This window comes from Phyllobates terribilis, unplaced genomic scaffold (assembly GCF_046119375.1).
Source record: "Phyllobates terribilis strain yellow unplaced genomic scaffold, ASM4611937v1 Scaffold_1019__1_contigs__length_468203, whole genome shotgun sequence".
In the NCBI taxonomy this organism is placed as follows: domain Eukaryota; kingdom Metazoa; phylum Chordata; class Amphibia; order Anura; family Dendrobatidae; genus Phyllobates; species Phyllobates terribilis.
The window spans coordinates 19,660-47,250 of record NW_027363779.1 but is presented as its reverse complement, the minus strand read 5'-3'; the positions used below and the strand labels follow the sequence as shown (position 1 = coordinate 47,250).

General features: G+C 46.2%; 1 pseudogene; it reads right to left on the bottom strand.

The window, feature by feature from the left end:
- Window positions 1-4,935: 4,935 nt before the first annotated feature.
- The window catches only part of LOC141241681 (uncharacterized), a 42,298-nt pseudogene continuing 19,642 nt past the window's right edge, over window positions 4,936-27,591 (bottom strand).

Sequence of the window (27,591 nt, the reverse complement as noted above, 5' to 3'; positions counted from 1 at the left end):
GCATGGAACTCAAGGGACCACTTGAGTTAGAAGGAAAAATACAAAATGTTCCAGCTTCTGTCATGCGCAAAAAGATTTTAATGGTAAAATGGAAATTCCATGGAGAAAAAAGGCAAAGAAACGCGTTTCAGACGCAAGCCTGCGTTCTTAGTCAAAGCTATACCTGGAATTAACATGTGTGATTATATATAAAAGGCCCTCCAATACAATTCAAGATTGTCTTTTGTATTGGTAGTTTAATCGTGTGATTTCAATCAAGATAACGTCACATAATAAAGTCATCAATAGATAAACCCCAATATAAAACTACACAAATAAGAAAGTACAAATATATATATATTTTTTAAATAACTAATACTACCCGGATACCTGGGGTTAGAATTATAGAGTGTTGCATCGTCCTGAAGAATAGGTAAAAATGTTAAGATTATCTTTCTAATACTTTAGTACTTTCTTTATAATTCAGTCCACAATTTTATAGTATTAAAAAAGATAATCTTAACATTTTTTTTTACCTATTCTTCAGGATGATGCAACAGACTCTCTATAATTCTAACCCCAGGTATCCGGGTAGTATCCAAAAGAGCACAAACCTTGGGAAATATTTTATCCCCAAATGTATGTAATCCAATACAAAAACGCCACACCGGGCTTAATTGCCAGGGATTTTATAAGTGTGGACACAGTCGATGTAATTTATGCCAAAATGTAGAAATAACAAAGGACTTTCATAATTCAGACAAATCACAATCATATCAAACAATACATTAATTGTAACAGTGATCGTGTGGTGTATGTTATTAAATGTAATTCATGTGACAAAATGTATGTGGGGTGCACCATACGAAGATTAAAAGAACGAATCTCTGAGCAGATCACAGATGTATATAATATGTCAGATACAGCCGCAACACATCCTATGCTTCCAGGCACTTCATACAATGCCACAACAAGAAGATTTCACTGCAGGTTTTCAATATCGAAAAAATTATACCCAATCCCAGAGGAGGAGACATCAGAAAACGTCTCCAAAACCCAGAGGCATAATTGGATGATGAATTTGGATACATGTTATCAGGGCCGGCGTCAGCACCCGGCGCACCCGGGCAAATGCCGGGGCCCTGAGCAGGCAGAGGGGCCCACTGGCGGTCGCGCACCCCGCTGGGCTATGGGCGGAGGAGAGCGGTGTCAGCGCCCGCCCTTCTCCGCCGCTTGCTCAGGGCCCCGGCAGCTGGATACTTACCTCTCCCCGTGCCTCCGCAGATCCGCTGTCTTCCTGCTCTGCGCTCCATGTGACGTCTTTTCACCGCGCCCTCCCCTGAGCCGTCACAGGGAGCGCTGAACGGGAAGACGCCGACAACGCTGGAGTTCGGAGCTGAGCAGCGAGCAGCGGGCAGCGGCAGCAGGTGAGGAGAAGGGAGGTGAGTATTTGATTTTTTTTTTTTAATGTATGGAGGCATGGGGCATTATAAAGAGGGGGGGGACATCCTGCATGGGGCATTATATAGAGGGGGGGGCAGCCTGCATGGGGCATTATATAGAGGGGGGTGCAGCCTGCATGGGGCATTATAAAGAGAGGGGGAGACATCCTGCATGGGGCATTATAAAGAGGGGGGGGACATCCTGCATGGGGCATTATATAGAGGGGGGTGCAGCCTGCATGGGGCATTATAAAGAGAGGGGGAGACATCCTGCATGGGGCATTATAAAGAGGGGGGGGACATCCTGCATGGGGCATTATATAGAGGGGGGGGCAGCCTGCATGGGGCATTATATAGAGGGGGGTGCAGCCTGCATGGGGCATTATAAAGAGAGGGGGAGACATCCTGCATGGGGCATTATAAAGAGAGGGGGGGACATCCTGCATGGGGCATTATAAAGAGAAGGGGGGGGGGCATCCTGCATGGGACATTATATAGAGGAGGGGGGGGAACAGCCTGCATGGGGCATTATAAAGAGAGGGGGAGACATCCTGCATGGGGCATTATATAGAGGGGGGGGCAGCCTGCATGGGGCATTATATAGAGGGGGGTGCAGCCTGCATGGGGCATTATATAGAGGGGGGGGGACAGCCTGCATGGGGCATTATATAGAGGGGGGGGACAGCCTGCATGGGGCATTATAAAGAGAAGGGGGGGGGGGGCATCCTGCATGGGACATTATATAGAGGAGGGGGGGGAACAGCCTGCATGGGGCATTATAAAGAGAAGGGGGGGGCATCCTGCATGGGGCATTATAAAGGGGGGGGGACATCCTGCATGGGGCATTATATAGAGGAGGGGGGGGGGGGGAACAGCCTGCATGGGGCATTATAAAGAGAAGGGAGGGGGCATCCTGCATGGGGCATTATAAAGGGGGGGACGACATGCTGCATGGGGCATTATAAAGGGGGGGCAGCCTGCATAGTGCATTATGTGGGGGGGAACAGCCTGCATGGAGCATTATAAGGGGGGTCTGCCTGTATGGGGCATTATGTGGGGGGTAACAGCCTGCATGGAGCATTAAAAGGGGGGGGCCTGTATGGGGCATTATGTGGGGGGGAACAGCCTGCATGGAGCATTAAAAGGGGGGGCCTGTATGGGGCATTATGTGGGGGGTAACAGCCTGCATGGAGCATTAAAAGGGGGGGCCTGTATGGGGCATTATGTGGGGGGTAACAGCCTGCATGGAGCATTAAAAGGGGGGGGCCTGTATGGGGCATTATGTGGGGGGTAAGAGCCTGCATGGAGCATTAAAAGGGGGGGGCCTGTATGGGGCATTATGTGGGGGGTAACAGCCTGCATGGAGCATTATAAGGGGGGGACAGCCTGTATGGGGCATTATGTGGGGGGTAACAGCCTGCATGCAGCATTATATGGGGGCCAGTATCCTGTATGGAGAGTTATAAGGGGACCGGTATCCTGTATGGAGCGTTATAAGGGGACCGGTATCCTGTATGGAGCGTTATATGGGGGCCAGTATCCTGTATGGAGTTTTATAAGGGGACCAGTATCCTGTATGGAGCATTATATGGGGGCCAGTATCCTGTATGGAGCTTTATAAGGGGACCAGTATCCTGTATGGAGCGTTATATGGGGGCCAGTATTCTGTGTGGAGCGTTATATGGGGGCCAGTATCCTGTATGAAGCGTTATATGAGGGCCAGTATTCCGTATGGAGCCTTATATGGGGGCCAGTATTCCGTATGGAGCCTTATATGGGGGCCAGTATTCTGTATGGAGCGTTATATGGGGGCCAGTATTCTGTGTGGAGCGTTATATGGGGGCCAGTATCCTGTATGAAGCGTTATATGGGGGCCAGTATTCCGTATGGAGCCTTATATGGGGGCCAGTATTCTGTGTGGAGCGATTCACCGGTTTCTGAGCTATTGTGGAATTTACAATAGATATCACTCATGTAATGTAAGAAGTGAAATCTTTGCATTGTACTATATATATATATATATATATATATATATATATATATATATATATATATATATATATATATATTTCTCCGCTGTATCTCTGCATGATGAATCGTGGTATGTGTTAAAGGGGCCCACTGAGACTCTTTCGCCCGGGGCCCAGAAAAACCTGGAGCCGGCCCTGCATGTTATCCTACCGGCCTGAATATGCGACGCGAACTTACGCTCCACTATTAACATCGCATCTTATATGCTCGCATGTATAATTATTTAAAATCTATATATTATTGTACTTACTTGTGTAGTTTTATATTGGGGTTTTTCTACTGATGACTTTATTATGTGACGTTATCTTGATTGTCTTTTGTATTGGTAGTGTAATCATGTGATGTCAATCTTGAATTGTATTGGTGGGTCTTTTATATATAATCATGCATGTTCACTCCATGTATAGCTTTGATCATGTTTTCAGGATTTAGTATTGCACAGGTGATGGGATTATTGCCTGTGCAGGTGATGTAAATGTCACCTGTGCAATACTAAGGAAATCCTGAAAACATGGCCTGTTGGTGGGCCTTGAGGCCTGGAGTTGGGGAACACTGCCCTAATAGATAAGCTATTGGTCAGCGACCAAGTGTGAATAGGTTTAAACACACAACTGGCAGACTTTAAATGGAGTATAATATCTGTCACGTTCCCAAAAATGTCTGGATTATTACCGCAGTAATATCTGACCACCTGAGATGATGGAGAAGTTTCTGTTCTTCCACAATACAGCAATGCTATTCAAATCAACCAAATCTGGCTGTATGCTGCTAACAAGCAAATGGAGCAGTAAAAATGGTGTATTATATTGCTTTCACCAAAATTATCAGGATTAAGAGCAATAAGAATATTAGCCCTGATATCTAGAACTATGGATATGAGTAACAGCAGCAGAAAGAACATGCAAAGGATCCTATTGTGTTGTATACACTCTCCACAAACTCTGCCTGCCTAACTCCTGCTATCACCAGGATTAATATTCAGTAGCATTAGTCCTTAGAAGGACTGTTACTGTAGATTTGTAATGCTGTGGAATACCTCACTAAAACAACCGCCAATTCTCTCCCTCGCTCAGCAGCACCTCTCCCTACACTGTCTGATTCCACAGTAACTGTGTCAAGCATGGCGGCGCCAGGTCTTATATAGACCCAATGACGCTATGCGGCCAGCCAATCACTGTAATGCCACAACCAACATGGCTGAGGCATTACCATGGCTGGCAGGCAATCTCTGCATGTTAATTGGCTGTCTAAATGTCTAAACAGCACCAAACATGCAGGGCGAGGACTCAGGCTCCCGCCCAAGCATTCAAAATATGCTCGCTGAGTACCAAACATCTCGAGCACTGAGATGCTCGGGCGAGTACCAAATCACTAATCAACCTTACTTTCATGTTTTGATTCTAAAAAAATTTCTATGGAATTCAGTGTTGGCAAAATTTTAGAAATTGTTCTTGTGTTCAGTGAGATATTAAATAAAATTTATCAAAAGGGGTGTACTCATTTATGCTGAGCAATGTTTATTAAAATTGATGAAACACAGAGAACATAATTACAGTTTCTTTCCTGTTTGACTACTCATGTTTTACAAGATATGATTTATGTATAAAAGATTTCCCACATTCTGAACATGAATACGGCTTCTCTCCTGTGTGACTTCTCTCGTGGCTCAAAAGACTTGATTTCTTTTGTAAAGCATTTCTCAAAGTCAACATGAATACGGCTTCTCTCCTGTGTGAATTCTCTGATGCATAAGAAGTTTTGATTCATCTCTAAAGCTTTTTCCACATTGTAAACAAGAAAACGGTTTCTCCCCGGTGTGAATTCTTTGATGCCTAACAAGATCTGATTTACTTCTAGAACATTTCCCACATTCTGAACACGAATATGGCTTCTCTCCTGTGTGAATTTTATGATGTTTAACAAGATCTGATTTACTTCTAGAACATTTCCCACATTCTGAACACGAATATGGCTTCTCTCCTGTGTGAGTTCTCTGATGTTTAATAAGATTCCCTTTGACTGTAAAGCATTTCCCACATTCTGAACATGAATATGGCTTCTCTCCTGTGTGGATTCTCTGATGTGTAACAAGATGTGATTTATTTGTAAAGCACCTTCCACATACTAAACATGAAAAAGGCTTTTCTCCTGTGTGAATTCTTTGATGTTTAACAAGCACTGAATTATCTATAAAACATTTCTCACATTCTGAACATGAATATGGCTTCTCTCCTGTGTGAATTCTCTGATGTGTAATAAGACTCCTTTTATCTGTAAAGCATTTCCCACATTCTGAACATGCATACAGCTTCTCTCCTGTGTGGATTTTCTGATGTCTAACAAGATGTGATTTATTTGTAAAGCACCTTCCACATACTAAACATGAAAAAGGCTTCACTCCTGTGTGAATTCTTTGATGTTTAACAAGCACTGAATTGTCTATAAAACATTTCCGACATTCTGAACATGAATATGACTTCTCTCCTGTGTGAATTTTCTGATGTTTGATAAGATCCCCTTTATGTCTAAAGCAATTCCCACATTCTGAACATGAATATGGCTTCTCTCCTGTGTGAATTTTATGATGTCTAATAAGGCTTCCTTTATCGATGAAGGACTTCCCACATTCTGAACATGAATATGGCTTCTCTCCTGTGTGGATTTTCTGATGTGCAACAAGCTGTGATTTATCTGGAAAGCACCTTCCACACTGTAAACATGAAAAAGGCTTTTCTCCTGTGTGAATTCTTTGATGTTTAACAAGCACTGAATTATCTATAAAACATCTCCCACATTCTGAACATGAATACGGCTTCTCTCCTGTGTGAATTTTCTGATGTTTTGTAAAACTCCCTTTATCTGTGAAGGACTTCTCACATTCTGAACATGAATATGGCTTCTCACCTGTGTGAATTTTCTGATGTTTTATAAGACTCCCTTTATCTGTGAAGGACTTCCCACATTCCGAACATGAAAATGGCTTTTCTCCTGTGTGAATTCTCTCATGTATAACAAATTTTGATTTACTTGTAAAGCATTTCCCACATTCTGAACAGGAGTATGGCTCTTCTCCTTTGTGTTTTCTTTGTATTAAACAATCTGAGCTTTTAGTAAGTTGCTTGTCACACTGAAATCTTGTATCTGTGTCACCTGGAATTGTGGTAACAATGTGAGATTGCTCAGGAGATGATTCCTCATGATTAGGAGGATTATAAGAAGGTGAAGTGCTGTGAAGTCCAGGAGGTGCAGGAAGGGTGATGAGGTTTTCTCCATTAGAGTGCTTCCTGATATCTTCTTTTTCACAATTTAGTGATAAACCGTTATTCTCACAAGGATTTCCTGTAAGGAGGAAAGATAGATTTGTGTTAAAGAAAAAAATCATATCCAAAGAGATTTCTAAATGTATTTTATGGATCTCACAATGAAGACCCTCGTCAGTGAAAGTACCGGTAATAAGGAAGACAACTACATGCCATAACATTAACACAATGACGGGTAAAGTGAAGGCGGCCCTACATCCAGGAGCAGTCGAGCTCCGGCCACCGTAATCAGGTCCACACCATGTATAAGAGCATAATAGGAAACCTTAGAAGACTGCAATAGTGCTGAAGGTACATTAACCCCTAAAGGACCAAGATACTTTGCTCGTTATGTGGGTTAATGACCAGGCCTCATTTTACAATTCTGACCAGCATCACTTTATGTGGTAATTCAACGTATCCCACTGATTCTGAGACTGTTTTTTTTCGTGACAGATTGCACTTTATGTTAGTGGTAAATTTTGGTCGTTATTATTTGCCTTTAATTATGAAAATATAAAAATAAATTGGCAAAATTTTTTTGAGTATTTTGCAATTTTCAACCTTTGAATTTTTATGCCCTTAAACCAGAGAGTTATATCACACAAAATAGTTAATAAATAACATTTTCCACATGTCTACTTTACATCAGCATCATTGATGAAACTTGTTAGGAAGTTAGAAGGGTTAAAAGTTTATCATTTCTCATTTTTTCCAACAAAATTTACAAAACCATATTTTTTAGGGAAAACATCACATTTAAAGTGACTGAGGGTCCTGTGATAGAAAATACCCAAAAGTGACACCATTTTAAAAACTGCACCCCTCACAGTCCTCAAAACCACATTCAAGAAGTTTATTAACCCTTTAGGGCCTTCACAGGAATTAAAGCAATGTGGAAGGGAAAAGTTTTTCCACAATAATGTTATTTTAGCTCAAAATTTTTAATTTTCAGAAAGGTAGCAGGAGAAGATGGACCATAACATTTGTTGTACACTTTCTCCTGAGTATGTCAATGCCCCATATGTGGAGGAAAACTACAGTTTGGGTGCACAGCAGGACTCAGAAGGGAGGGAGCGCCATTTGAAGTTTGGAGTGCAAAAGTGGCTGATGTAGATAGCGGACGCCATATCGCATTTAGAGAGTCCTTGATGTGCCTAAACAGAAGGAACCTCACACAACGGACTCCATTTTGGAAACTAGACCCCTCAAGGAATTTATCTAAAATGTATGGGGAGCATTTTGAAACCACAGGTGCTTCACGGAATTTTAAGAAATTGGACCGTGAAAGTTAAAAAAAAAAAAATTATTCCATGAATAAGGTTTAGCCGAAACGCGTTGGAATGTGCTGTACCTAAGAGCCGCTATATTGCTCATTGTGTAACTCATCCTTGGCTTTTATAATTTGAAATTAAAAGTGAAGTTTTAACAAGATATATACAACCCTGGTCCTGCTGGAGACATCTTTGCTTGCTTTCTCATTACTTGAACTTTGGTAGCCCGTGACCTGGGTGTCTCCGCTGCAAGACTTCGTTGGGACTGGATGAGTCTGGCTATTACATGGTGAGCTGACATACGTTTTCCCTTTCCCTTTCCCCTTGTTTTTTCATTGAACGGAGAAGACACAAAAAAATAGCTGGATAATTGGGGGTGATAGCTGGACAAGGCGGTTGGGTGGAGGGATGGCTTTTTGCGGATGAGCGTGATTGTGGCATTTTTGAAGGCAGTGGGGAAGGTACCAGAAGTTAGTGATAGGTTGAAGATATGGGCTAGGGATGGGGTGAGTGTGGGGGTAAGGTTGGGGACGAGGTGGGAAGGGATGGGGTTGAGTGCACATGTGGTGTGTGATTTGGAGAGAAGACGAGTAAGGTCTCTTTCCGTGATGTTGGGAAGGGAGGTTATAGAGGTAGGGAAATGGTGTGGAAAACAAAGGGATTGTGGTAGTTGGGCAGTAAAGACTTGCCGTGTTTGGTCAATCTTGTTTTTGAAGTGTGTGGCAAACTCCTCAGCAGAGAAGACGGAGGTCGGAGGGGGAAGTGGAGGGCAGAGGAGAGAGTTAAAAGTGTTGAATAACTGTTTGGGGTTGTAGGACAGGGAAAATATGAGGGATGTGAAGTAGGCCTGTTTAGCAGAGGTGAGTGCTGATTTGAATGTGAGTGTTGCTTCTTTGAATGCAGTGAAGTCATCTTGAGAATGTGTTTTCTTTCAACGCCGCTCTGCTACCCTGGATGCTTGATTGGAGCCGTTTAGTGAGGTTTTTATGCCAGGGTTGCCTATTGACTCGTCGCGCTCTGCCATGCATAAGAGGGGCAACCGAGTCAATAGCTGATGCGAGAGTGGCATTGTAGAAAGCAGTGGTGCTGTCTGTGTTTTGGAGTGAAGATATGGATGTCAGTGGTAGAATAGAGTCAGAGAGTGTGTGAGTGTCTAGATGTACAAGGTTTCTGACGGGGTGTGCTAGTTGCTGGACATGGGTGACAGATGACCAGGACAGGGATGAGAAAGTGAGTAGATGGTGGTCAGATAGGGGAAGGGGGGAGGTTGTGAGGTTAGATAAGGAGCAGAGTGGGGTGAAGATCAGGTCTAATGTGTGTCCGTCTGTGTGGGTGGCTGAGGAGGACCACTGAGTAAGTCCAAAGGATGAAGTAAGTGACAGGAGTTTGGATGCTGTTGACTGGCAAGTGTCAGTGGGGATGCTTAAATCGCCCATGATTGTAGGAATGTCAGCAGAGAGAAAGTAAAGAAGACAGGTGGTGAATTGGTCAATAAAGGCAGTGATCGAGCCTGGAGGTCGGTATATGACAGCCACTTGGAGGTTGGAGGGAGAGTAGATGAGGACAGAGTGGACTTCAAAAGAAGGGAGAATAAGGGAGGGTAGAGGGGGAGTAGGGCCAAAGGTGCAGATGTTAGAAAGGAGAAGACCCACTCCTCCACCATGTCTGTCACCAGGGCGAGGAGTGTGGGTGAAGTGGAGGCCACCATAACACAGCGCAGCAGATGAGGCAGTGTCGGAAGGTGTCAGGTAGAGGGGGAATAGGGCCAAAGGTGCAGTTGTTAGAAAGGAGAAGACCCACTCCTCCACCATGTCTGTCACCAGGGCGAGGAGTGTGGGTGAAGTGGAGGTCACCGTAACACAGCGCAGCAGGGGAGGCAGTGTCGGAAGGTGTCAGCCATGTCTCTGTGATGCCCAAGAAGGAGAGACTGCGAAAGGTAAAGAGGTCGTGGACAAAATGGAGCTTGTTGCAGACAGAGCGGGCATTCCAGGGTGCTCCAGAGAGAGGGAGCATGGGGGTGGGCATCATGGGCACGGGTTTTACATAGGAGAGGTTGTGGTAGTTTGCAGTTGGTTTGAAGCGATAGGTGGGGGAATTGGTGGAAGGTGCAAGCTGTGGGGGTCCAGGATTGGGAGATATGTCGCCAGCAGTGAGGAAAAGTAGAGAGAGGGAGAGCAGGTGGGAGAAGGAGAGTGTCCGGCTTGTGTTATGTTTTGGTAGGATAGACCTGAGGTTGAGGAGCAGGTCTGTAGATGAGGTCAGGTGGGGAGGTAAGAGGGAAGGAGAGATGATGATTTGGTTAGAGGGTGCTGGGGTTTGGGGATAGCGAAGCACAGTGAGGATTAGTGGGGCAAAAACAGTAAGGGTGTATGTTAGCATAATGAATGTTAAGTGTGAATGAGAAAGAGAATCTAAGTACAATTAGTAAATAGTTATTCGCACATTCTGGTCACTTCTGTCCCATTTCTGGCATATTTCATTTTTAGACCCTTAAAAAGCGACCCTTTAGAAACTAGACCCGTCTGTGCCAGACTTGGCTCACTTGATTTATGGAGCTCTGAACAGCACATGGGGTGGGTAAGGTGTGCAGGAGTCGCAGGAAGACTGCTCACAAAAGCATGGGTGGAGTGGGGGAGGGGGAGAGTAATTAGGACACAGAGGCTAAATGTATTCAGGAAACAGACAGTCAGGGACCAGTGTGTATTGGGATCAAAGGATTGAGGTGATGAACGTGCAGATGGGATCAAACATACCAAGGACAGATAGAATGAAATTAGCAGGGATAAGCGGATACACAGAAGATATTGGATGCAGGGAACACACCGGGAGACAGATACATACAGCTTGGAAAAGACGGTCAGATATGCAGCGTGGGGCAGCATATAGCGAGCGCTACTGGACTCTAGGAGAAAATTTTTTTTTAGAATACTTTGCGGACTCCATATATGGAGCCCCTAAGAGCAGAAGAGCAGAATCCTCCCTCAAGTGATCCCGTCTTGGAAATTACACCTATCTGGGAATTTATCTACAGGTGTAGTGATGAATTTGACTCCATCGATGTTTTTCAGAAACGAGCAGCAATGGATGTTGCAAAGTGAAAATGCAAATATTCCATTATAGTGCCTGTGAAGACCCGGGGTCTTCCATGGGCGATATGCTACTCAGACAACACAGGGTGAGGGTAAAACAGCGTGGCAATACTTTACTGAACCACAAAGAGGACAATAAACACACAGAACAGTCCCAGCAAATACCTAAGATGGTGCAACATTACACAGTCTCGCCCTTCCTTCTCCGCCCAAATGGGATAGAACAGCTGCGAGTTTGGAAACTTCCATGGCCGACTACCTCAACCAGTGGCTTCCCGCTTCTGGCGGCTCCCCACAGAGAGAAGGTAGCGGTAAGCTTAGGAAGCTAGTAGTCCGTCAAGGTACAAGGCCAGGTGACCCGAGGGTCCCACCCTGGCTTTTCCGAGAGTTTCCATGGGGCCAGATGACCGGTGGGTCACAATCTGGCTTCTTTGAATGTCTCCATGGGCTCCAGGCGACCGGTGGGTCCCTCCTGGCAACTCCAAACAACATATTCATGGGGCCAAGTGACTTCATCGTCCCAACCTGGTCTCCCCAAATGTATCCTTGTTCTCTGATGGTCAATAGAGCAGAGATCCGTATCTTTCCAGTCAGGGCTGATACCCTTATGCCGGAGTCATGTAGAATCCAAATCTGTGTCTCTTTGAATGGAATTGCCATGCTACCTATCTACTGTCCTGAAGGATGTCTCTCATTCTCCTTTCTGATTCTCTGCATCAAGACTAACTACTACAGAAGCACATGTCCCTTAACAATAGCTACAGTTGTCTGTGCAATTACACATTCACAGGTAAGGTGTTAGGAAGGGCATTGTTTGAGCTAATCAATTTACATAGTTGGTCTTGTAAATAAACATCTAGTTGCCTTTTAGTGCAACATGTCTTTAGCATAGTAAACATCCTTGTTTCCAAACGAATAGAAGTTAATATTCAGGGTAATACAAATACTGGTCTGTTCTTATTGACCAGGCACATAAATACACAAACATTTACAAGTCAACACCAAGATAATAGTGTATTCATTTATTTATTTTACTCACTTATATAGTTCCATTAATTCCACAGCGCTTTACAGACATTATGGGCACTGTCCCCATTGGGGCTCATAATCTAAATTCCCTATTAGGATGTCTTTGGAATGTGGGAGGAAACCAGAGAACATGGAGGAAACCCAAGCAAACACGGGGAGAACATACAAACTATTTGCAGATGTTGTCCTTGGTGGGATTTGACCCCAGGAGCCCAGCGCTGCAAGGCTGCAGTGCTAACCACTGAGCCACTGTGACTTAACAAATCTAATCGTCTGGATAATTAAAATTTTAAGCTGTACAATCACAGTGCCCATACGATGTAGTGCCCAGTACACAGTAGCGCCCGGTATACTGCAGTGCCTAGTACATTATGCTCAGCTTGTGCTTCTGGAGACACGCACCCTGTAAATTAAGTGGGCTCTCCTAGCTACAATAATGCCAAACATGTGGACGCCAAGGCGGCGTGCACACGATGCGTTTTTCATGCGTTTCCGCTGCGGAATTTCCGCAGCGGAAACGCATCAAAAACGCATGGTAATCCGCACCCCATGGTCCCCAATGGCATTCTGCAATCTCCATGCACATGCTGCGGATTTTTCCGCAGCGTTTCTGCAGCGCAAATAAATCCGAAGCATGTTCATTAATTTTTCGGAAGCGCCGCCATTGACTTGCATTGAGACGCATAGAATCCGTGTCTGTACATTTGTACAAGCGGATAATATGCGTTTCAATGTGCGGATGGTACCCAGTTCTGGAGGAGAGAAGACTCTCATCCAGACCTGGGTACCATTGTACCTGTAAAAAAAAGTATAAAATAATAAATAAAGTTATATTCACCTGTCCGACGGCCCCTGCAGCGCTTCTCCTTCCAGGACCTGAGATGACGTTGCGGTCATGTGACCGCAGGCTGTCTCGCGAGATGCCGGCAACCAGGAAGGAGCGCGACCGCACACGCGGCGGCATCGGGGGTGAGTATAGCTTTATTTTTTTATTTTTACGGTCACACTGTATAAATCCATGCCGTTTGCATTTATATAGTGTGACCTAGTTGTCAAGCACTTTCCAAGTGATGCTTTCGCCTGGAAAGTGCTTGTCAGTCCGCATGCGGAAACACATGCGTTAACGCACGTGGGTACGCATGTGAATCCGCATGTATTCCACATGTATTCTGCAGGAAAAACGCATGCACAATCTGCATGCAATTTTTCTGCCAGGGAGATGCAGAAATGCTGCAGAATTTTTCTGCTTCATTTCTGCATCGTGGGCACATAGCCTTACTTGTGGTTTAAGCGTACTGTGGGGCACAGGAGGAGAGGATATTTAGATGAGCAGATCTTGCTGGATTTCATTAGGTGGGAGCCATGTCACATAATGTGGACACCCTATGTTTTTGTTAATATGATGAACCAGAGTGGGGACTTGTTTTTCGTGGGTTGAGTAGAAGCTTTTATTGGTGGCATTCTGGGGTACAGAACATTTTAGATTACATTTATCCTGCACTCTACGCTGAGCACTTACATCAGGGTTTCCATCTAAATCTACAAAATACGTGATTCAGATGATACCCCCAAGGGATCCATTCACTATAATGTGGCAGCAGAGTTACTCTGGACACCGTCAGGCCTCTGTTCAGCTGTGTCCTTCTTTTCAGAGATGCACAAAACTGTGCTAACGGCTCTTTTACGCACGCTGAAAAAGACGGAGAATGCCAAATCCAGGTCAGACGGGGTCCACAATGCCTCCATCTGCCTCATTACAGGGAATCTTCTGCAAAAAGTTCTGTCTGGATCACAAGCTCAGTCATTTATATGGCAGCACGGGACTTGTGTAACAAAAATATGGAAGTAATATTAGAAGTCATATAATTAGGAAAATTAAGAATTTGATTCCTAAATCATCAAAAACAGGTGTGGAGGCGGCCCCGTTAGTCATAGGTGCACAGCCGGACTCTACAGGAGCAGCCGCGCCATCACCGGACGCTTCTGCTGTGATGTGGACAACGGATAAAGCTTCACTGCACCGGAGACTTCATACAATATCACACACCGGTCATCGTCATCATCACACGCCGGTCATTATTACACACCTGTGGAAACATCTACCGGAATCTCCTCCTTCACGTCACTCACACATGGCTGATCCTCCCTCGTCATCGCTTCTTCTTCAGTCTCGTCCTTCATTTTATTCTTAGTCGGATCTTCCTCCTGATATATCAGATGTAACAATCAGCACAATACAGGAAACCACCAAAATCTGTGACATCTATGACCTCGATCAGAAATGTCCCCCATATAGAGATCCGGTACAGGACTCAGCACCGTCTACCTGATGACTCTCCGGGATGTTGTGATTCTCCTCTGGACAGTCCTGGGGATACAGAGGACGGGGACATCTCTCTGGTGGATTTCTCCTCCTGGATCCATCTGTGGAGACACAGAGACTGAATACATGACCTGCCGTGTATCTGTCTATATATGAGACTCATCTCTCAGAACCAGTAACTCTATGTTTATGTATCAGGGAATAAATTACATTGTTGTGGTCCTCACCCCCGGTACAGAGGTCCCAGCTCATTGTGGGCCTCAAGTATGAAGTGATAATCAGCGAGACCAAAGCATAATGCTCTCTGCTCTGGACTCGGAGGATGAGGACCCTGAGGAGAGGGACAGAGAAGACCCTCGTCAGTCAATGAAGGAGCCGTACTAAGAAACACAACTTCTCCAAGTTTCATCTCCACCAGGGATGGAGCCACAGAGGAGCTGGAGAAAGCTCCACATTTCTATCCATTGGTTTCTTCTCTCCTAATTCACTGTATGGAGATTGGGGGAAGGACGGTGACCATTTACCAGTGATTGTATTTTGAGAGCCAAAAAAAAACACGAGTTAATGCGTTTTTATTCCTTTTTAAATAGAGATAAATCTCCACATCCACCTCGATAGAAACACTAAAATAGGCAGCAAGTGCTGAAAAGTTCTGCATTTGTCTCTGCAGGAGGAAAAAAGGGCACATGTACGGCTGACGGATGAAGTCACAGAACCCGGAAGGACGGTGTTGTGGGGAGCACCCGGTACACAGCGGTTAGTACCCATCAATGTGTAGAAAGGACAACTAGAGAGCCGGCACCGGGGTCATGGGCGCTTACTGATGCACACGGGGAGCCAAGGAGAGATTGTCTGGTCCGATGCCACAGAATCTGTTTAACCCAAAAAATATATTAAAAAAACAAACCCAGAAGTTTGGAATCGCTGTACCTGTTCTGACCTGGAAAATCGCCACAAGGTCGTTCTTACCGCCCAATAAATGCAGAGAAACAAAAAACAAAATATAAATGTGGAATTGCATTTTTTTTTTTTTTAACTGTCTCACCTCAGCTGGATTTTTTTTCCTGATTTCAGCACATTATATGGTAAAATGCACAATTTGTCCTGCAAAAAAAACACAAAACCTCAAACATCTGTGGATAGAAAATAAAAATGTTCTGGCTGATGGAAGGAGAGGAAAAAAAAATTGGAAATTTTCCCCAACAGGATGGGGTTGAAACATTGATATTGACTCCTAGGATTGCTGCCTCCTGTAGGTGGCGCTAGAGACCCCGTTCTCTGCATATCTTATTTCCCATGGGGCATTGCATGGCCTATAACTCTCCATACTCAGAATCTCCGCTCTACTCCAGGAGACACATTCCCCCCTATAGAGAGGAGTGCGCGGTGATCCGACCTTCTCCTCCAGGAGACACATTCCCCCTATAGAGAGGAGTGCGCGGTGATCCGACCTTCTCCTCCAGGAGACACATTCCCCCTATAGAGAGGAGTGCGCGGTGGTCCGACCTTCTCCTCCAGTGCGGAAAGTTCTGTGCTTCTCCTCCTGCAGAGCGAGTGGTGAATAGACGCGGGGGCCGAGAACTGCTGGAGCCTCCATGTCCGGCTCTGGGGGGTGATCGGCTCCACCACGCTCCATCTTCATGTCAGGACTCGTGTTTCGGGGTCTGAGGGACGGTCCGGTGCCGATATTTATCCAGGACTTTGTGATCAGTACGGAGAAAGTGATTTGTCACAAAGAAGAAGAATGAACCAGGAGACCAAGGAAGGTCACACAAGTGTCAGCAAGAGGGAGAAGCCGGACGCCTGACCACGACTGATGACGACATTGAGCCGGCACCGATTCTGAGGGACGGACAAGTGACAGCGGATTAGGGGGAAAATCATCAGTAAATTAACCCCGACTCTGCTGAGTAACAATCCACGACAGACTCAGGTACCGAAAGATCTCACAGGAGAGAACGGACAGAAGCGCTGGGACATCTGCAGACAAAATGTGACTGATGCTCTAAGGAAGGGGAAAGATTCTGAAAGAAGCCGCCGAGGACGAAGACTCAAGACTGATGAAGACGACAGCGGAGAAACCGCGACTCACAGATCAGAAGAGAAGAATCAGGGAATGAAAGCTGTGAGAAAATGTAGAGAAAACCAGAGCAAGTCTGGAGAAAAATCATCTATTATAGGACGAGGCCGAGAGACGTCATCACATCCACCGGAGCCAACAAGAGTCTCCTCTCACCTGGTGATGTCAGAGGCCGGAGCTCCTCCATCATCACCTCCTGGTACTGATCCTGGTGTCCTTCTAGATACTCCCACTCCTCCATGGAGAGATAGACAGCGACGTCCTGACACCTTATAGGAACCTGACAACAACGACACCGTCATCACCCAGAATCCTCCAGTGCTGCCCTGTATAATGTCCCAGCAGTCACCTCTCCGGTCATCACCCAGAATCCTCCAGTGCTGTCCTGTATAATGTCCCAGCAGTCACCTCTCCGCTCATCACCCAGAATCCTCCAGTGCTGTCCTGTATAATGTCCCAGCAGTCACCTCTCCGGTCATCACCCAGAATCCTCCAGTGCTGTCCTGTATAATGTCCCATCAGTCACCTCTCCGGTCATCACCCAGAATCCTCCAGTGCTGTCCTGTATAATGTCCCAGCAGTCACCTCTCCAGTCATCACCCAGAATCCTCCAGTGCTATCCTGTATAATGTCCCAGCAGTCACCTCTCCAGTCATCACCCAGAATCCTCCAGTGCTGTCCTGTATAATGTCCCAGCAGTCACCTCTCCGCTCATCACCCAGAATCCTCCAGTGCTGTCCTGTATAATGTCCCAGCAGTCACCTCTCCGGTCATCACCCAGAATCCTCCAGTGCTGTCCTGTATAATGTCCCAGCAATCACCTCTCCGGTCATCACCCAGAATCCTCCAGTGCTGTCCTGTATAATGTCCCAGCAGTCACCTCTCCACTCATCACCCAGAATCCTCCAGTGCTGTCCTGTATAATGTCCCAGCTGTCACCTCTCCGCTCATCACCCAGAATCCTCCAGTGCTGTCCTGTATAATGTCCCAGCAGTCACCTCTCCGGTCATCACCCAGAATCCTCCAGTGCTGTCCTGTATAATGCCCCAGCAGTCACCTCTCCGCTCATCACCCAGAATCCTCCAGTGCTGTCCTGTATAATGTCACAGCAGTCACCTCTCCGGTCATCACCCAGAATCCTCCAGTGCTGTCCTGTATAATGTCCCAGCAGTCACCTCTCCACTCATCACCCAGAATCCTCCAGTGCTGTCCTGTATAATGTCCCAGCAGTCACCTCTCCGGTCATCATCCAGAATCCTCCAGTGCTGTCCTGTATAATATCCCAGCAATCACCTCTCCGGTCATCACCCAGAATCCTCCAGTGCTGTCCTGTATAATGTCCCAGCAGTCACCTCTCCACTCATCACCCAGAATCCTCCAGTGCTGTCCTGTATAATGTCCCAGCAGTCACCTCTCTGGTCATCATCCAGAATCCTCCAGTGCTGTCCTGGATAATGTCCCAGCAGTCACCTCTCCGCTCATCACCCAGAATCCTCCAGTGCTGTCCTGTATAATGTCCCAGCAGTCACCTGTCCGCTCATCACCCAGAATCCTCCAGTGCTGTCCTGTATAATGTCCCAACAGTCACCTTTCTGGTCATTACCCAGAATCCTCCAGTGCTGTCCTGTGTAATGTCCCAGCAGTCACCTCTCTGGTCATCACCCAGAATCCTCCAGTGCCATCCTGTATAATGTCCCAGCAGTCACCTCTCCGCTCATCACCCAGAATCCTCCAGTGCTGTCCTGTATAATGTCCCAGCAGTCACCTCTCTGCTCATCACCCAGAATCCTCCAGTGCTGTCCTGTATAATGTCCCAGCAGTCACCTCTTTGCTCATCACCCAGAATCCTCCAGTGCCGTCCTGTATAATGTCCCAGCAGTCACCTCTCCGCTCATCACCCAGAATTCTCCAGTGCTGTCCTGTATAATGTCCCAGCAGTCACCTCTCCGCTCATCACCCAGAATCCTCCAGTGCTGTCCTGTATAATGTCCCAGCAGTCACCTCTCCGCTCATCACCCACAATCCTCCAGTGCTGTCGTGTATAATGTCCCAGCAGTCACCTCTCCGGTCATCAACCAGAATCCTCCAGTGCTGTCCTGTATAATGTCCCAGCAGTCACCTCTCCCCTCATCACCCAGAATCCTCCAGTGTTGTCCTGTATAATGTCCCAGCAGTCACCTCTCCGGTCATCACCCAGAATCCTTCAGTGCTGTCCTGTATAATGTCCCAGCAGTCACCTCTCCGGTCATCACCCAGAATCCTCCAGTGCTGTCCTGTATAATGTCCCAGCAGTCACCTCTCCGCTCATCACCCAGAATCCTCCAGTGCTGTCCTGTATAATGTCCCAGCAGTCACCTCTCCGGTCATCACCCAGAATCCTCCAGAGCTGTCCTGTATAATGTCCCAGCAGTCACCTCTCCGGTCATCACACAGATACCCCCAGTGCCGTCCTGTATAATGTCCCAGCAGTTACCTCTCCGGTCATCACACAGAATCCTCCAGTGCTCTCCTGTATAATGTCCCAGCAGTCACCTCTCCGGTCATCACCCAGAATCCTCCAGTGCTGTCCTGTATAATGTCCCAGCAGTCACCTCTCCGGTCATCACCCAGAATTCTCCAGTGCTGTCCTGTATAATGTCCCAGCAGTCACCTCTCCGGTCATCACACAGAATCCTCTAGTGCTGTCCTGTATAATGTCCCAGCAGTCACCTCTCCAGTCATCACCCAGAATCCTCCAGTGCTGTCCTGTATAATGTCCCAGCAGTCACCTCTCCGCTCATCACCCAGAATCCTCTAGTGCTGTCCTGTATAATGTCCCAGCAGTCACCTCTCCGCTCAGCAGCTCAATCATCTTGTTGCTGAGCTCTAGGATCTTCTTCTTCCTCTCATGTATCGGGGGATGTGGGGGAGGCTCTGTGATGGGGCCCGGGCTCCGCCCCCCTGACTCCTGGAGATGGATGATGGGAGTCACACCCTCCCCCGGTGTCTTCCTCACTATTGTGTAATCCTGTGTATGGAGAGAGACACTTAGGGAGAAGAATTCCTTCCCGACTCCAGATCTGACAATCAGTAGAAATCCCGGGATCAATAACCGTCTCCAGTAATCTGGGGCCATAACCTGGAATATTATTACACTCAGGACAGACATCCAGGCCCCTCTACAGCTCTTATAGGGAATCCCCATGACAACTCCTCCTGGCAGAGAGCTGCACACAATCACTGCTCTTACAGTAAAGAATCCTTCTCTTCCTCTTCTGGATTTCCTCTTCCCGATGTCGGACTTGTTACATAACACAATAAAGCTGATAGAAATGTAGAGGAGTTACCTCTCCGCTCAGCAGGGAGATGATCTCCAGGGTGAAGTGTAATAATCTTCTGGTGGTCTCGTCCTCGTCCATCCTCGGGGTCATTCAGGAGAAAGAGGGATGAACACTGGATCAGCTGGAGGGATCTCGTCCTGCCGGCGTCTTCATGATAAAGGAGAAGATGGAGATCACAGGGGACGATATAACGACAATCACTGAATTCTGCCCCAAATATCCGACATTTATCAGGAAGAATCTGGAGGAAAAGCCACAAACTCCACCGCGGCCTCCTCCGCCGACCTGACCGCTCATTATCAGCCTCGTAGGAGGACGGTCACCGTGGTAACTACACCTCCAGCGGGGGACGGTCACCGTGGTAACTCCACCTCCAGCGGGGGACGGTCACCGTGGTAACTCCACCTCCAGCGGGGGGCGGTCACCGTGGTAACTCCACCTCCAGCGGGGGCGGTGAGGTGAGGAGGAGCCGCTGCACATCCCCCATACAACACTGAGGAGCCGCAGTCACATGGAGCAGGAGCCTCCACAGGAACAGCTCTGATCTCACCCCACACTCTCCTCTCACAGATTCACCACAAACCCTCCCTGTAATCTCACCGGAATGGCGGGAAGCGGAAACCTGCTGCTGGCTGATACCAGAGAGCAAGAGCTGCGCACAACCAGGACGGAGCTGCTGCACTGAGAGCGGGAGGAGCTGTGGTGACGTCACCGCCATGTGATCAGGGGGCGGAGCTCAGGAGAGAAGTGGTGGAGGGCCTGTGGGGACGTCACCGCCATGTGATCAGGGGGCGGGGCTCAGGAAAGAGGTGGTGAAGGACCTGTGGTGACGTCACCGCCATGTGATCAGGGGGCGGGGCTTCGGGTGGTGATTGGCTCCCGCAGTGTTTCCTCACAGACTGTAATGATTCTATAAACTATAAAGTTATTATAATGGTGAAGGAGCTGTGATGAGGCTGCGGTCATGTGACAGTGATGATGTCACCGCAGCTCCTCCCCCTCAGGGGTCATTGCCCCGCCCAGATCTGCAGATGATCCCGGCGCAGTCGCTCCTCTGGCTCCTCCTCCCTCTGACGTCACATAGTGGCCGCTTTCTCCAGTGATGAGGATTTCTCTGCTCCCGGAGGTTCTGTAAGTCCAGTAGTCTCATCAGGTCCACATCTATAGTAAGTTCACCTGTTTCCCCAGTCAGGGCTCGCTCTCACTTCAATCCGATAAAACCCCAGACTGCGTCCGTACCCGGTAATCCTCGGATTCTCTGCTCAGCGGCGTTTTGTTTTCCAGCTCCGATCAGATCGCACGCATCCATATAATCTACGGGTGCGTGTGAAACATCGCGCTGCACTCAGATACCACCCGAGTGCAGTGTGATTCCCGCCAATGCCAGCACCAGAGGAGATGGAGATAGTGATTTCCCCGTCCCCTCCGCAGCCGTGCGAGAGGATCAGAGCATGGAGCACTGACATTCGGCTCCCGCTCGCAGCAGAGCAGCAGCGAGTGTCATTAGCATATCGCATCGGGGGGTCTCGCATCGCATACCGTACGCTAGTGGGACCCCGGCCTAAGAGATACGTCTGTGTCTTGTATAGCAGAGCGGAGTTGTACAGATACCTGTCTTTACGTAGGCTCAGGTTCTCCCGGGGGCGACTCAGCCTCAGCATCCTCCCGCGCCATCTCCTCCTCTCCATGTTGTTGTGCAGAGTTCTCGGCGCCATCTTGTGATCAGGGTCTGGAGAATTTTTCATATTTTTTTTCTCCTATTTTTTTAATTTAAAAAAATGTTATGTAAATGTTCTAATGCTGATAATTTAGTCGTCCGTTCAGATAATAAAATATTCACCCAATGAGAAATGAAAGCAATTCTAAACCCATAACCCTTCTATGACCTGATCACTGTCTACATACTGAAAAACAATGAGTATACCGACATTATCACAACATAAGAGCCGAAGCCACAAATAGTAATGTGAAAGCTTCTTCCCCGGAATCCAATGTTGCTCTATCCATAAAAAACCTTCATCAAATCTCAACCTCATTCCTGACCCCGATCATTTCTATAACCATAGATGTGTTAGTGCACAATGCGGTATCTGCTCCAGCGAGACCACCGTGTCTGTACTGTCTGCAAGAAGAAAGAAGAGAAAGGGAACATTTGTCCCCCAGCTCTACTGACGGACTCACATTATACTCTAGATTCAGGCCTTTAGGAGACAGACGATTTACAGTCAATATCCAGAAGGCTTCCCTCCTTAATAACCTTCTCTTAATGCCGCCTCCTCTCCTAGGAGCACTCACTTGTTCTATCACCTGGGATTTTGTCTCAGACAACGATATCTACGGACTTTCTCAAAATATCCACAAGTGAATTCAGGAGACGTGACTGGGAAAAGAATCCAAAAGGTGAAACTCCTATGAACTTCATGCTGCAACTGTAATGGAATACTGTGGAGAAAAACGCCTATCGCGAGGACTGCGAGTCCATCTGCGCCCCACTCTGTTTTCTGAGGATGGGACTTTCTGCGATCAATTCGAGCAGATTAATAAGTGTTCCCTGGATTTAATCTTGTTGACTGCTGATAGACTGCAGGCGGCAGATACAGATTTAAAAGTGGAGATTGCGAAAAATGTAAAATAAATAATATATAAATTAGGTCAATAATTTTTCCTTCCCATTTATGATATACAGAGGAGAATTAGAATGTGTTGTGGGTGAATTATGATATATGTTTTTAGACTTTGGTGCGTATAGTTAAATGGTACGATGATTATTATCTTACTTGTTTTAACTTCTGCTTTCTCACATCTCGCCCGCCCTTTAACACATTCTGTGCACTCTCTCCATATCCACCCCTCCCTTCTCCCCTCTCTCATGTATAAGTCTGAGGCTCTACTGCCATTTCTCACCCACTCCAAACCATCCACTACCTCCATACAGCACGCAAAAGTTCATACAAATCATTGCACCACCTGCTCTTTCTCTTTTTTTCTCCTTCTCCTAGTCGCTGGCGACCTCTCCCCCAACCCTGGTCCTCCCTCCACTAGCATACACCACTCTCCTCCAGCTGCATATAGAAACCCTGCTAATCTTAGTAACATTCAGTGCATGCCCTCTCCTTTTGCTTTCCACTGTGCTCTCTGGAACGCACAGTCTCTGTGTAACAAACTAACTTACATTCATGATTTTTTCCTCTCTAATTCCCTTCACCTTCTGGCTATTACAGAAACCTGGAAACAGCATTCAGACACCATCGCAGCTGCTGCTCTCATTTGGTGGGCTGAAATTTTCACATACCACCAGACCTGAGAATAGACAGGGTGGAGGTGTTGGTTTGCTCCTTTCACCACAATGTGCTTTCCAGGTCATCCCCCCAGTTCCCTCACTTATGTTTCTTTCCTTTGAAGTCCTCACCGTCAGACTCTTCAAACCCTTCTCCCTGTGAGCGGCGGTTGTGTATCGCCCTCCAGGCGCCTCCCACCAGTTCTTGGATCACCTTGCCTCCTGGCTTCCTCACTTTCTATCCTGTGACATCCCTACCCTCATCATGGGAGACTTTAACATCCCCATCAATGATCCCCTCTCCCAATCTGCCTCTCATCTACTTTCTCTAACCCCCTCATTCGGCCTCTCACAGGTTACTAACTCTCCTACACATGAAGACGGGAATACTCTGGACCTGGTTTTCTCCTGTCTATGCTTGCTGCATGACTTTACTAACTCCCCTCTCCTATTGTCGAACCACAACCTTCCTTCCTTCTCTGTCAAGAACTGTCTCCTCCCCCGGGACACCCCCACTTTCCACACTTCTAGGAATACACGTACCATTAATACCCAGCTGCTTATGGACAATTTCCACACATCTTTAGCCCCCATCTCCTCCCTCTCCTGTCCAGACTTGGCATTGTCACACAACAATAATACACTGAAGAGCGCCCTAGATGAAGCAGCACCTTCTACATGCAGAAAGACCTGACACAGACAACGGCAGCCCTGGCACACAATGCAAACACGCTTTCTTCAGCGTTGCTCTAGGTGTGCTGAGCATCAGTGGAGAAAATCTCTTTTAGCAGCGGACTTCATCCACTATAAATTCATGCTCAAAACCTATAACTCTGCCCTTCATCTGGCCAAACAATCCTACTTCACCACCCTCATCACTTCACTGTCCAACAATCCAAAACGACTTTTTGAAACCTTAAACTCCCTCCTGAAACCTAATGCACAGGCCCCCACCACCAACCTCAGCGGAGAGGTTCTGGCCACTTATTTCCTAGAAAAAATCAACCACATCCATCAGGACATCTCAGCCCAATCTCCTCAGTGCCTGGATCCCTTTCCCTGCCGCACTTCAAGCTCACTAACCATCTTTGAGCCTGTTACAGAAGAAGAAGTTACCCAGCTTCTCATTTATTCTCGATCTACAACCTTCACATCTCCTGCAGTCTCTCACCGGTGGTCACCACTCACCTGACTAAAATATTTAACCTCTCTCTTTCTTCAGGTATCTTTCCCTCCTCATTTAAACATGCCATCATAACCCCTTTACTTAAAAAGCCATCCCTGGACCAGAACTGCGCTGCTAACTACAGACCTGTCTCTAACCTTCCTTACATCTCTAAACTCCTGGAACGCTTGGTCCAATCCCATCTAATCCGCTATCTCTCAGATAACTCTCTCCTCGACCCTCTACAATCTGGTTTCCGCTCCTTACACTCCACTGAAACTGCCCTCACTAAAGTCTCTAATGATCTACGAACAGCTAAATCCAAAGGTCACTGCTCCCTGCTGATTCTCCTGGATCTCTCTGCCGCATTTGACACTGTGGATCACCAGCTCCTCCTCACTATGCTCCACTCTATAGGCCTCAAGGAAACCGTTCTCTCCTGGCTCTCCTACCTCTCTGACTGCTCCTTCTCTGTATCTTTTGCCGGCTCCTCTTCCTCTCCATTTCCCCTTACTATAGGGGTTCACAGGGCTCAGTCCTAGGCCCCCTCCTCTTCTCTATATACACTGCCCCTATTGGACAAAAAATCAGCAGATTTGGTTTCCAGTATCATCTCTATGCTGACGACACCCATCTATACACCTCTTCACCTGACATCACCCCTACCCTAATACAAAATACCAAGGATTGTCTGTCCGCTGTCTCTAACATCATGTCCTCCCTCTATCTTAAACTGAATCTCCCCAAAACTGAACTTCTTGTGTTTCTCCCCTCTACTAACCCAACTCTACCTAACATCGAAATTACCTTGGAGGGTTCAACCATAACTCCCAGCAGCACGGCCGCTGCCTTGGGGTCATATTCGACACTAACCTTTCCTTTACTCCCTATATCCGATCACTCGCTCACTCTTGTCACCTGCATCTTAAAAACATCTCCAGAATCTGACCTTTTCTCACCTTTGAAACTGCTAAAACTCTTACTATCGCTCTTATTCACTCTCGTCTGGACTACTGCAACTCGCTTCTGATCGGTCTCCCTCTTACCAAACTTTTTCCTCTCCAATCCGTCCTGAATGCGGCAGCCAGGGTCGTATTTCTGTCCAGCCGCTTCACCAATGCCTCCATCTTGTGCCAGTCATTACACTGGTTGCCCATTCGCTACAGGGTCCAATATAAACTCATTGCTTTCACCCACAAAGCTCTCCACAGTTCTGCACCGCCTTATATCTCCTCTCTCATCTCTGTAAATCGCCCTACACGTGCCCTCCGTTCTACAAATGACCCAAGACTAACATCCTCCATAATCTGAACCTCGCACCTCCGTCTCCAAGACTTCTCTCGTGCTGCGCCAGTTCTCTGGAATGCTCTACCCCAGACGATCCGACTGATGCCTAGCCCCCATGTCTTCAAGCGCGCTTTAAAAACCCATCTCTTTAAACAAGCCTACCACCTCAACAACTCAGTAAACCTACTTTCCCCTGTTCCCTCCTAAATATTATTCAGAATCTGCTCCCTACTCTTCATCTGTCTCCACACCCTCCATGCACACGATAACTGCACTCGATACTTGATTATTGCACTTATACATACGGGCTGATGACCGGATCATGCAGCTTTATATGAAAATCCCTATTTATTATAATTATCAGACCTGAAATAACAAGCACTTTTCACCTACTGTGTCCCCCCATTCCCTTGTAGAATGTAAGCGTGCGAGCGGCCGGACCCTCGCTCCTACTGTAACTGTTTAAACTGTCTTACCTTGTATTGAATTTATTGTCTGTACATGTCCCCGCTTAATTGTAAAGTGCTGCGGAATATGTTGGCGCTATATAAATAAAAATGATTGTTTTTTTTTGCATTTCCTATATATATATTTGTGGCAGTGTATTGGTGTAAAATTAAATATTTTATTTGATAGTTAATATACTTTGTTATGGCCGTTTTTTCATCTTTGTGTATATACACTGCTCAAAAAAATAAAGGGAACACTGAAATAACCCATCCTAGATCTGAATGAATGAAATATTCTCATTGAATACTTTGTTCTGTACAAAGTTAAATGTGCTGACAACAAAATCACACAAAAATCATCAATGGAAATAACATTTATTAACCAACGGAGGCCTGGATTTGGAGTCAACCCCAAAATTAACCCCTTCAGGACCCAGCCTATTTTGACCCTAAAGACCTTGGCATTTTTGTCAATTCTGACCAGTGTCCCTTTACGAAGTAAAAACTCTGGAACACTTCAACGCATCCTAGCGATTCTGAGATTGTTTTTTCGTGACATATTGGGCTTCATGTTAGTATTAAATTTAGGTCGATAATATTTGCGTTTATTTGTGCAAAAATATGGGAAAAAATGTGAAAATTTTGCAATTTTCAAATTTTGAATTTTTATTCTACTAAACTAGAGAGTGATGTGACACAAAATAGTTAATAAATAACATTTCCCACATGTCTACTTTACATCAGCACCATTTTTGAAAAAAAAAAAAAATTTTGGTAGGAAGTTTGAAGGGTTCAAAGTTCATCAGCAATTTATCTTTTTTCCAGCAAAATTTACAAAACCATTTTTTTAGTGACCACATCACATTTGAAGTCCCTTTGAGGGGTCTTTATGACAGAAAACACCCAAAAGTGACACCATTCCAAAAACTGCACCCCTCAAGCTACTCAAAACTACATTCAAGAAGATTATTAACCCTTCAGGTGCATCACAGGAACTAAAGCCACATGGAAGAAAAAAATGAACATTTTTATTTTTCTAACAAAAATTTTCTTTTAGCCTAAATTTTTTAATTTTCACATGGGTAACAGGATAAAATGCATCCTAAAATTTGTTGGTCAATTTCTCCTTAGTACACTGATACCTCATATGTGGTCATAAACCACTGTTTGGGCACACGGCAGGGCTCAGACGGGAAGGAGCGCCATTTTACTTTTTGAATGGAAAATTAGCTCCAAAAGTCAAATTGCGCTCCTTCTCTTCTGAGCCCTGCCATGCGCCCAAACAGTGGTTTATGACCACATATGAGGTATCAGTGTACTCAGGAGAAATTGACCAATACATTTTAGGATGCATTTTATCCTGTTACCCATGTGAAAATTAAAAAATTTAGGCTAAAAGAAAATTTTTGTGAAAAAAAAAAAAGTACTTTTTTTGTTTTCACAGATCATTTTGTGAAGCACCTTGGGGTTCCAAGTGCTCACTATGCATCTAGATAGGTGCCTTGGGGGGGTCTAGTTTCCAAAATGGGGTCACTTGTGGGGGAGCT